We start from the raw sequence: 10844 nt of genomic DNA on the forward strand, positions 1-10844 counted from the left end.
GAGGGAGACAGCGAGAGAGACTTCGAGAGAGACTGCGAGGGAGACGGCGAGAGAGACAGCGAGAGAGACAGCGAGAGAGACTGTGAGGGAGACTGTGAGGGAGACAGCGAGAGAGACTGCGAGAGAGACAGCGAGAGAGACTGCGAGAGAGACAGTGAGAGGGACTGCGAGAGAGAAAGCGAGAGAGAAAGCCAGAGAGTGCGAGGGAGACAGCGAGGGAGACAGCGAGAGAGAATGCGATAGAGACTGAGAGAGAGACTGAGAGAGAGACTGAGAGGGAGACAGCGAGGGAGACAGCGAGGGAGACATCGAGGGAGACATCGAGGGAGACATCGAGGGAGACTGCGAGGGAGACTGCGAGGGAGACTGCGAGGGAGACTGCGAGGGAGACAGCGAGAGAGACTGAGAGAGAGACTGAGAGAGAGACTGAGAGAGACAGCGAGGGAGACAACGAGGGAGACAACGAGGGAGACAGCGAGGGAGACAGTGAGAGAGTCTGTGAGGGAGACAGCGAGGGAGACAGCGAGAGAGACTGCGAGAGAGACTGCGAGAGAGACTGCGAGAGAGACTGCGAGAGAGACTGTGAGGGAGAAAGCGAGAGAAACTGCGAGAGAGACAGCGAGGGATACAGCGAGAGACACTGCGAGAGAGACTGCGAGGGAGACGGCGAGGGAGAGAGCGAGGGAGAGAGCGAGGGAGAGAGCGAGGGAGACAGCGAGGGAGACAGCGAGGGAGACAGCGAGGGAGACAGCGAGGGAGACAGCGAGAGAGACAGCGAGAGAGACTGCGAGAGCGACTGCTAGGGAGACAGCGAGGGAGACAGCGAGGGTGACAGCGAGGGTGACAGCGAGGGAGACAGTGAGAGAAACTGCGAGGGAGTCAGCGAGAGAGACTACGAGAGCGACTGCTAGGGAGACAGCAAGGGAGACAGCGAGGGTGACAGCGAGGGAGACAGCGAGAGAAACTGCGAGGAAGACAGCGAGAGAGACTGCGAGAGAGACGGCGAGGGAGACAGTGAGGGAGAGAGCGAGGGACACAGCGAGGGAGACAGCGAGGGAGACAGCAAGAGAGACTGCGAGGGAGACAGCGAGAGAGACAGCGAGAGAGACAGCGAGAGAGACAGCGAGGGAGAAAGCGAGGGAGAAAGCGAGGGAGACAGCGAGAGAGACTGCGAGAGAGACTGCGAGGGAGACAGCGTGGGAGACAGCGAGAGAGACAGCGAGAGAGAATGCAAAGGAGACAGCGAGAGAGACAGCGAGAGAGACTGCGAGAGAGACTGCAAAGGAGACTGCGAGAGAGATGGAGAGAGAGACGGCGAGAGAGATGGAGAGAGAGACGGCGAGAGAGACGGCGAGAGAGACAGTGAGGGAGAGAGCGAGAGAGACTGCGAGGGAGACAGCGAGAGAGACAGCGACAGAGACAGCGAGAGAGACTGCAAGGGAGACAGCGAGAGAGACTGCTATGGAGATAGCGAGAGAGACAGCGAGGGAGACAGCGAGGGAGATAGCGAGAGAGACTGCGAGAGAGACTGTGAGGGAGACTGCGAGAGAGACTGCTATGGAGATAGCGAGAGAGACAGCGAGGGATACAGCGAGAGAGACTGCGAGAGTGACTGCGAGGGAGACGGCGAGGGAGACGGCGAGGGAGAAGGCGAGGGCGACGGCGAGAGAGACGGCGAGAGAGACGGCGAGAGAGACAGCGAGGGAGACAGCGAGAGAGACTTCGAGAGAGTTGCGAGGGAGACGGCGAGAGAGACTGCGAGGGAGACAGCGAGGGAGACAGCGAGGGAGACAGCGAGGGAGACAGCGAGGGAGACAGCGAGAGAAACTGCGAGGCAGACTGCGAGAGAGACTGCGAGGGAGACTGCAAGAGAGACAGCGAGGGAGATAGCGAGGGAGATAGCGAGGGAGACAGCGAGAGAGACTGCGAGAGAGACTGCGAGAGAGACTGCGAGAGAGACTGCGAGAGAGACTGTGAGGGAGACAGCGAGGGAGACTGTGAGGGACACTGCGAGAGAGAATGCGAGGGAGACAGCGATTCAGACGGCAAGGGAGACGGCGAGGGAGACGGAGAGGGAGACGGCGAGGGAGAGAGCGAGTGAGAGAGCGAGAGAGAGAGCGAGAGAGAGAGCGAGGGAGACAGCGAGGGAGAGAGTGAGGGAGAAAGCGAGAGAGACTGCGAGAGAGACAGCGAGGGATACAGCGAGAGACACTGCGAGAGAGACTGCGAGGGAGACGGCGAGGGAGAGAGCGAGGGAGAGAGCGAGGGAGAGAGCGAGGGAGAGAGCGAGGGAGACTTCGAGAGAGACTTCGAGAGAGACTGCGAGGGAGGCAGCGAGGGAGGCAGCGAGGGAGACAGCGAGGGAGACAGCGAGGGAGACAGCGAGAGAGACTGCGAGAGAGACTGCGAGAGCGACTGCTAGGGAGACAGCGAGGGAGACAGCGAGGGTGACAGCGAGGGAGACAGTGAGAGAAACTGCGAGGGAGTCAGCGAGAGAGACTACGAGAGCGACTGCTAGGGAGACAGCGAGGGAGACAGCGAGGGTGACAGCGAGGGAGACAGCGAGAGAAACTGCGAGGAAGACAGCGAGAGAGACTGCGAGAGAGACGGCGAGGGAGACAGTGAGGGAGAGAGCGAGGGACACAGCGAGGGAGACAGCGAGGGAGACAGCGAGGGAGACAGCGAGAGAGACTGCGAGGGAGACAGCGAGAGAGACAGCGAGAGAGACAGCGAGAGAGACAGCGAGGGAGAAAGCGAGGGAGACAGCGAGAGAGACTGCGAGAGAGACTGCGAGGGAGACAGCGTGGGAGACAGCGAGAGAGACAGCGAGAGAGAATGCAAAGGAGACTGCGAGAGAGACTGCGAGAGAGACTGCGAGAGGGACAGCGAGAGAGACTGCGAGAGAGACTGCGAGAGAGACTGCGAGAGAGACTGCGAGAGAGACTGCAAAGGAGACTGCGAGAGAGATGGAGAGAGAGACGGCGAGAGAGATGGAGAGAGAGACGGCGAGAGAGACGGCGAGAGAGACAGTGAGGGAGAGAGCGAGAGAGACTGCGAGGGAGACAGTGAGAGAGACAGCGAGAGAGACAGCGAGAGAGACTGCAAGGGAGACAGCGAGAGAGACTTCTATGGAGATAGCGAGAGAGACAGCGAGGGAGACAGCGAGGGAGATAGCGAGAGAGACTGCGAGAGAGACTGTGAGGGAGACTGCGAGAGAGACTGCTATGGAGATAGCGAGAGAGACAGCGAGGGAGACGGCGAGGGAGACGGCGAGGGCGACGGCGAGGGCGACGGCGAGAGAGACGGCGAGAGAGACGGCGAGAGAGACAGCGAGGGAGACAGCGAGAGAGACAGCGAGAGAGACTGTGAGAGATACAGCGAGGGAGACTGCGAGAGTGACTGCGAGGGAGACGGCGAGAGAGACTGCTATGGAGATAGCGAGAGAGACAGCGAGGGATACAGTGAGAGAGACTGCGAGAGTGACTGCGAGGGAGACGGCGAGGGCGACGGTGAGGGCGACGGCGAGAGAGACGGCGAGAGAGACGGCGAGAGAGACAGCGAGACAGACTTTGAGAGATACAGCGAGGGAGACTGCGAGAGAGACTGCGAGAGAGACTGCGAGAGTGACTGCGAGAGAGACTGCTATGGAGATAGCGAGAGAGACAGCGAGGGATACAGCGAGAGAGACTGCGAGAGTGACTGCGAGGGAGACGGCGAGGGAGACGGCGAGGGCGACGGCGAGGGCGACGGCGAGAGAGACGGCGAGAGAGACGGCGAGAGAGACAGCGAGGGAGAAAGCGAGAGAGACTTCGAGAGAGTTGCGAGGGAGACGGCGAGAGAGACTGCGTGGGAGACAGCGAGGGAGACAGCGAGGGAGACAGCGAGGGAGACATCGAGGGAGACAGCGAGGGAGACAGCGAGGGAGACAGCGAGAGAAACTGCGAGGCAGACTGCGAGAGAGACTGCGAGAGAGACTGCGAGAGAGACTGCGAGGGAGAAAGCGAGAGAGACTGCGAGAGAGACTGCGAGAGAGACTGCGAGGGAGAAAGCGAAAGAGACTGCGAGGGAGACTGCGAGGGAGACTGCAAGAGAGACAGCGAGGGAGATAGCGAGGGAGATAGCGAGGGAGACAGCGAGAGAGACTGCGAGAGAGACTGCGAGAGAGACTGCGAGAGAGACTGTGAGGGAGACAGCGAGGGAGACTGTGAGGGACACTGCGAGAGAGAATGCGAGGGAGACAGCGATTCAGACGGCGAGGGAGACGGCGAGGGAGACGGCGAATGAGAGAGCGAGAGAGAGAGCGAGAGAGAGAGCGAGGGAGACAGCGAGGGAGAGAGTGAGGGAGAAAGCGAGAGAGACTGCGAGGGAGACAGCGATAGAAACTGCGAGGGAGTCAGCGAGAGAGACAGCGAGAGAGACTGTGAGAGAGACCTCGAGGGAGAGAGCGAGGGAGACAGCGAGAGAGACAGCGAGAGAGACTGTGAGGGAGACAGCGAGGGAGACAGCGAGGGAGACAGCGAGAGAGACAGCAAGAGAGACTGCGAGAGAGACTGATTAGATTAGAGATACAGCACTGAAACAGGCCCTTCGGCCCACCGAGTCTGTGCCGAACATCAACCACCCATTTATACTAACCCTACGCTAATCCCATATTCCTACCAAACATCCCCACCTGTCCCCAATATTTCCCTACCACCTACCTACACTAGTGACAATTTATAATGGCCAATTTACCTATCAACCTGCAAGTCTTTTGGCTTGTGGGAGGAAACCGGAGCACCCGGAGAAAACCCACGCAGACACAGGGAGAACTTGCAAACTCCACACAGGCAGTACCTGGAATCGAACCCGGGTCCCTGGAGCTGTGAGGCTGCGGTGCTAACCACTGCGCCACTGTGCCGCCCTGCGAGGGAGAAAGCGAGAGAAACTGCGAGAGAGCCTGCTATGGAGATAGCGAGAGAGACAGCGAGGGATACAGCGAGAGACACTGCGAGAGAGAATGCGAGGGAGACGGCGATTGAGACGGCGAGGGAGACGGCGAGAGAGAGAGCGAGAGAGAGAGCGAGGGAGACAGCGAGGGAGACAGCGAGGTAGACAGCGAGGTAGACAGCGAGGTAGACAGCGAGGGAGACGGCGAGGGAGACAGCGAGGGAGACAGCGAGGGAGACAGCGAGGGAGACAGCGACAGAGACTGTGAGAGAGACTGCGAGGGACACAGCGAGAGAGACTGCGAGGGAGACAACGAGAGAGAATGCGAGAGAGATCGTGTGAGACAGCGAGGGAGACAGCGAGGGAGACAGTGAGGGAGACAGTGAGGGAGACTGCGAGAGAGACAGCGAGGGAGACAGCGAGGGAGACAGCGAGGGAGACAGCGAGGGAGACAGCGAGGGAGACTGCAAGAGAGACTGTGAGGGAGACAGCGAGGGAGACAGCGAGATAGACTGCGAGAGAGACTGCGAGAGAGACTGCGAGAGAGACTGCGAGAGAGACTGCGAGAGAGACTGCGAGGGAGACTGCGAGGGAGAAAGCGAGAGAGACTGCGAGGGAGAAAGCGAGAGAGACTGCGAGGGAGAAAGCGAGAGAGACTGCGAGGGAGAAAGCGAGGGAGAAAGCGAGAGAGACTGCGAGGGAGACTGCAAGGGAGACAGCGAGAGATACAGCGAGAGAGACAGCGAGGGAGATAGCGAGGGAGATAGCGAGAGAGACTGCGAGAGAGACTGCGAGAGAGACTGCGAGAGAGACTGCGAGAGAGACTGTGAGGGAGACAGCGAGGGAGACTGTGAGGGAGACTGCGAGAGAGACTGCTATGGAGATAGCGAGAGAGACAGCGAGGGATACAGCGAGAGAGACAGCGAGTGTGACTGCGAGGGATACGGCGAGGGCGACGGCGAGAGAGACTTCGAGAGAGACTGCGAGGGAGACTGTGAGGGAGACTGTGAGGGAGACAGCGAGAGAGACTGCGAGAGAGACTGCGAGGGAGACGGCGAGAGAGACAGCGAGAGAGACTGTGAGGGAGACTGTGAGGGAGACAGCGAGAGAGACTGCGAGAGAGACTGCGAGGGAGACAGCGAGAGAGACTGCGAGAGAGACTGCCAGCGAGACTGCGAGAGAGACTGCGAGAGAGACTGCGAGAGGGACTGCGAGAGGGACTGCGAGAGGGACTGCGAGAGGGACTGCGAGAGGGACTGCGAGAGAGAAAGCCAGAGAGAAAGCCAGAGAGTGCGAGGGAGACAGTGAGGGAGACAGCGAGGGAGACAGCGAGAGAGAATGCGAGAGAGACTGAGAGAGAGACTGAGAGAGAGACTGAGAGGGAGACTGAGAGGGAGACTGAGAGGGAGACAGCGAGGGAGACAACGAGAGAGACATCGAGAGAGACATCGAGAGAGAATGCGAGAGAGACTGCGAGAGAGACATCCAGGGTGACTTCGAGGGAGACAGCGAGAGAGACAGCGAGGGAGACAGCGAGGGAGACAGCGAGGGAGACAGCGAGGGAGACAGCGAGGGAGACTGCGAGGGAGACTGCGAGGGAGACTGCGAGGGAGACAGTGAGAGAGTCTGCGAGAGAGTCTGCGAGGGAGAGAGCGAGGGAGAAAGCGAGAGAGACAGCGAGAGAGACTGCGAGGGAGACAGCGAGAGAGACTGCGAGGGAGACAGCAAGAGAGACTGCGAGAGAGACTGCGAGAGAGACTGCGAGAGAGACAGCGAGAGAGACTGCGAGGGAGAAAGCGAGAGAAACAGCGAGAGAGAATGCTATGGAGATAGCGAGAGAGACAGCGAGGGATACAGCGAGAGACACTGCGAGAGAGAATGCGAGGGAGACAGCGATTGAGACGGCGAGGGAGACGGCGAGGGAGACGGCGAGAGAGAGAGCGAGGGAGACAGCGAGGGAGACAGCGAGGGAGACAGCGAGGGAGACAGCGAGAGAGACAGCGAGAGAGACAGCGAGAGAGACAGCGAGAGAGACTTCGAGAGAGACTGCGAGAGAGACTGCGAGGGAGACAGCGAGGGAGACAGCGAGGGAGACAGCGAGGGAGACAGCGACGGAGACAGCGACAGAGACAGCGACAGAGACTGTGAGAGAGACTGCGAGGGACACAGCGAGAGAGACTGCGAGGTAGACAACGAGAGAGAATGCGAGAGAGATCGCGTGAGACAGCGAGGGAGACAGCGAGGGAGACAGCGAGGGAGACAGGGAGGGAGACTGCGAGAGAGACAGCGAGAGAGACAGCGAGAGAGACAGCGAGGGAGACTGCGAGAGAGACTGCGAGGGAGACTGCGAGGGAGACTGCGAGGGAGACTGCGAGGGAGACTGCGAGGGAGACAGCGAGAGAAACTGCGAGGAAGACTGCGAGAGAGACTGCGAGGGAGAAAGCGAGAGAGACTGCGAGAGAGACTGCGAGAGAGACTGCGAGGGAGAATGCGAGAGAGACTGCGAGGGAGACAACGAGAGAGATAGCGAGGGAGACTGCGAGAGAGACTGCTATGGAGATAGCGAGAGAGACAGCGAGGGATACAGCGAGAGAGACTGCGAGAGTGACTGCGAGGGAGACGGCGAGGGAGACGGCGAGGGAGACGGCGAGGGAGACGGCGAGAGAGAGAGCGAGAGAGACTTCGAGAGAGACTGCGAGGGAGACGGCGAGAGAGACGGCGAGAGAGACAGCGAGAGAGGCAGCGAGAGAGACTGTGAGGGAGACAACGAGAGAGACATCGAGAGAGACATCGAGAGAGAATGCGAGAGAGACATCCAGGGTGACTTCGAGGGAGACAGCGAGGGAGACAGCGAGGGAGACAGCGAGGGAGACAGCGAGGGAGACTGCGAGGGAGACTGCGAGGGAGACTGCGAGGGAGACTGCGAGGGAGACTGCGCGGGAGACTGCACGGGAGACTGCGAGGGAGACTGCGAGGGAGACTGCGCGGGAGACTGCGCGGGAGACTGCGCGGGAGACTGCGAGGGAGACTGCGAGGGAGACAGCGAGAGAGTCTGCGAGGGAGAGAGCGAGGGAGAAAGCGAGAGAGACTGCGAGAGAGACTGCGAGAGAGACTGCGAGGGAGACTGCGATAGAGACTGCGAGGGAGACAGCGAGAGAGACTGCGAGGGAGACAGCGAGAGGGACTGCGAGAGGGACTGCGAGGGAGACAGCGAGGGAGACAGCGAGGGTGACAGCGAGAGAGACTGCGAGAGAGACTGAGAGAGAGACTGCGAGAGAGACTGCGAGAGAGACTGCGAGGGAGAAAGCGAGAGAAACTGCGAGACAGACTGCTATGGAGATAGCGAGAGAGACAGCGAGGGATACAGCGAGAGACACTGCGAGAGAGAATGCGAGGGAGACAGCGATTGAGACGGCGAGAGAGAGAGCGATAGAGAGAGCGAGAGAGTGAGCGAGGGCGACAGCGAGGGAGACAGCGAGGGAGACAGCGAGGGAGACAGCGAGGGAGACAGCGAGAGAGACTGCGAGAGAGACTGCGAGAGAGACTGCGAGGGAGGCAGCGAGGGAGGCAGCGAGGGAGACAGCGAGGGAGACAGCGACAGAGACAGCGACAGAGACAGCGACAGAGACAGCGACAGCGACAGCGAGAGAGGCAGCGACAGAGACTGTGAGAGAGACTGCGAGGGACACAGCGAGAGAGACTGCGAGGGAGACAACGAGAGAGAATGCGAGAGAGATCGCGCGAGACAGCGAGGGAGATAGCGAGGGAGACAGCGAGGGAGACAGCGAGGGAGACAGCGAGAGAAACTGCGAGGAAGACTGCGAGAGAGACTGCGAGAGAGACTGCGAGAGAGACTGCGAGAGAGACTGCAAGAGAGACTGCGAGAGAGACTGCGAGAGAGACTGCGTGGGAGAAAGCGAGAGAGACTGCGAGAGAGACTGCGAGAGAGACTGCGAGAGAGACTGCAAGGGAGACAGCGAGAGAGACAGCGAGGGAGATAGCGAGAGAGACTGCGAGAGAGACTGTGAGGGAGACTGCGAGGGAGAAAGCGAGAGAGACTGCGAGGGAGAAAGCGAGGGAGAAAGCGAGAGAGACTGCGAGGGAGACTGCAAGGGAGACAGCGAGAGATACAGCGAGAGAGACAGCGAGGGAGAAAGCGAGGGAGATAGCGAGAGAGACTGCGAGAGAGACTGTGAGGGAGACAGCGAGGGAGACTGTGAGGGAGACTGCGAGAGAGACTGCTATGGAGATAGCGAGAGAGACAGCGAGGGATACAGCGAGAGAGACAGCGAGAGTGACTGCGAGGGAGACGGCGAGGGCGACGGCGAGAGAGACTTCGAGAGAGACTGCGAGGGAGACGGCGAGAGAGACAGCGAGAGAGACTGTGAGGGAGACTGTGAGGGAGACTGTGAGGGAGACAGCGAGAGAGACTGCGAGAGAGACTGTGAGGGAGACAGCGAGAGAGACTGCGAGAGAGACTGCGAGAGAGACTGCGAGAGGGACTGCGAGAGGGACTGCGAGAGGGACTGCGAGAGGGACTGCGAGAGAGAAAGCGAGAGAGAAAGCCAGAGAGTGCGAGGGAGACAGCGAGGGAGACAGCGAGAGAGAATGCGAGAGAGACTGAGAGAGAGACTGAGAGAGAGACTGAGAGGGAGACTGAGAGGGAGACTGAGAGGGAGACTGAGAGGGAGACAGAGAGGGAGACAACGAGAGAGACATCGAGAGAGACATCGAGAGAGAATGCGAGAGAGACTGCGAGAGAGACATCCAGGGTGACTTCGAGGGAGACAGCGAGAGAGACAGCGAGGGAGACAGCGAGGGAGACTGCGAGGGAGACTGCGAGGGAGACTGCGAGGGAGACTGCGAGGGAGACTGCGAGGGAGACAGCGAGAGAGTCTGCGAGAGAGTCTGCGAGGGAGAGAGCGAGGGAGAAAGCGAGAGAGACTGCGAGGGAGACAGCGAGAGAGACTGCGAGAGAGACTGCGAGGGAGACAGCGAGGGAGACTGCGAGGGAGACTGCGAGGGAGACAGCGAGGGAGACAGCGAGAGAGACTGCGAGAGAGACTGCGAGAGAGACTGCGAGAGAGACTGCGAGAGAGACAGCGAGAGAGACAGCGAGTGAGACTGCGAGAGAGACTGCGAGAGAGACAGCGAGAGAGACTGCGAGGGAGAAAGCGAGAGAAACAGCGAGAGAGAATGCTATGGAGATAGCGAGAGAGACAGCGAGGGATACAGCGAGAGACACTGCGAGAGAGAGTGCGAGGGAGACGGCGATTGAGACGGCGAGGGAGACGGCGAGAGAGACAGCGAGGGAGACAGCGAGGGAGACAGCGAGAGAGACAGCGAGAGAGACAGCGAGAGAGACAGCGAGAGAGACAGCGAGGGAGACAGCGAGGGAGACAGCGAGGGAGACAGCGACAGAGACAGCGACAGAGACAGCGACAGAGACTGTGAGAGAGACTGCGAGGGACACAGCGAGAGAGAATGCGAGGTAGACAATGAGAGAGAATGCGAGAGAGATCGCGTGAGACAGCGAGGGAGACAGCGAGGGAGACAGCGAGGGAGACTGCGAGAGAGACAGCGAGGGAGACTGCGAGGGAGACTGCGAGGGAGACTGCGAGGGAGACTGCGAGGGAGACTGTGAGGGAGACTGCGAGAGGGACTGCGAGAGGGACTGCGAGGGAGACAGCGAGGGTCACAGCGAGAGAGACTGCGAGAGAGACTGCGAGAGAGACTGCGAGAGAGACAGCGAGAGAGACAGCGAGAGAGACTGCGAGAGAGACTGCGAGGGAGAAAGCGAGAGAAACTGCGAGAGAGACTGCTATGGAGATAGCGAGAGAGACAGCGAGGGATACAGCGAGAGACACTGCTAGAGAGAATGCGAGGGAGACAGCGATTGAGACGGCGAGAGAGAG

This window comes from Heterodontus francisci, chromosome 33 (genome assembly GCF_036365525.1).
Source record: "Heterodontus francisci isolate sHetFra1 chromosome 33, sHetFra1.hap1, whole genome shotgun sequence".
NCBI classification, from domain to species: Eukaryota; Metazoa; Chordata; class Chondrichthyes; order Heterodontiformes; family Heterodontidae; genus Heterodontus; species Heterodontus francisci.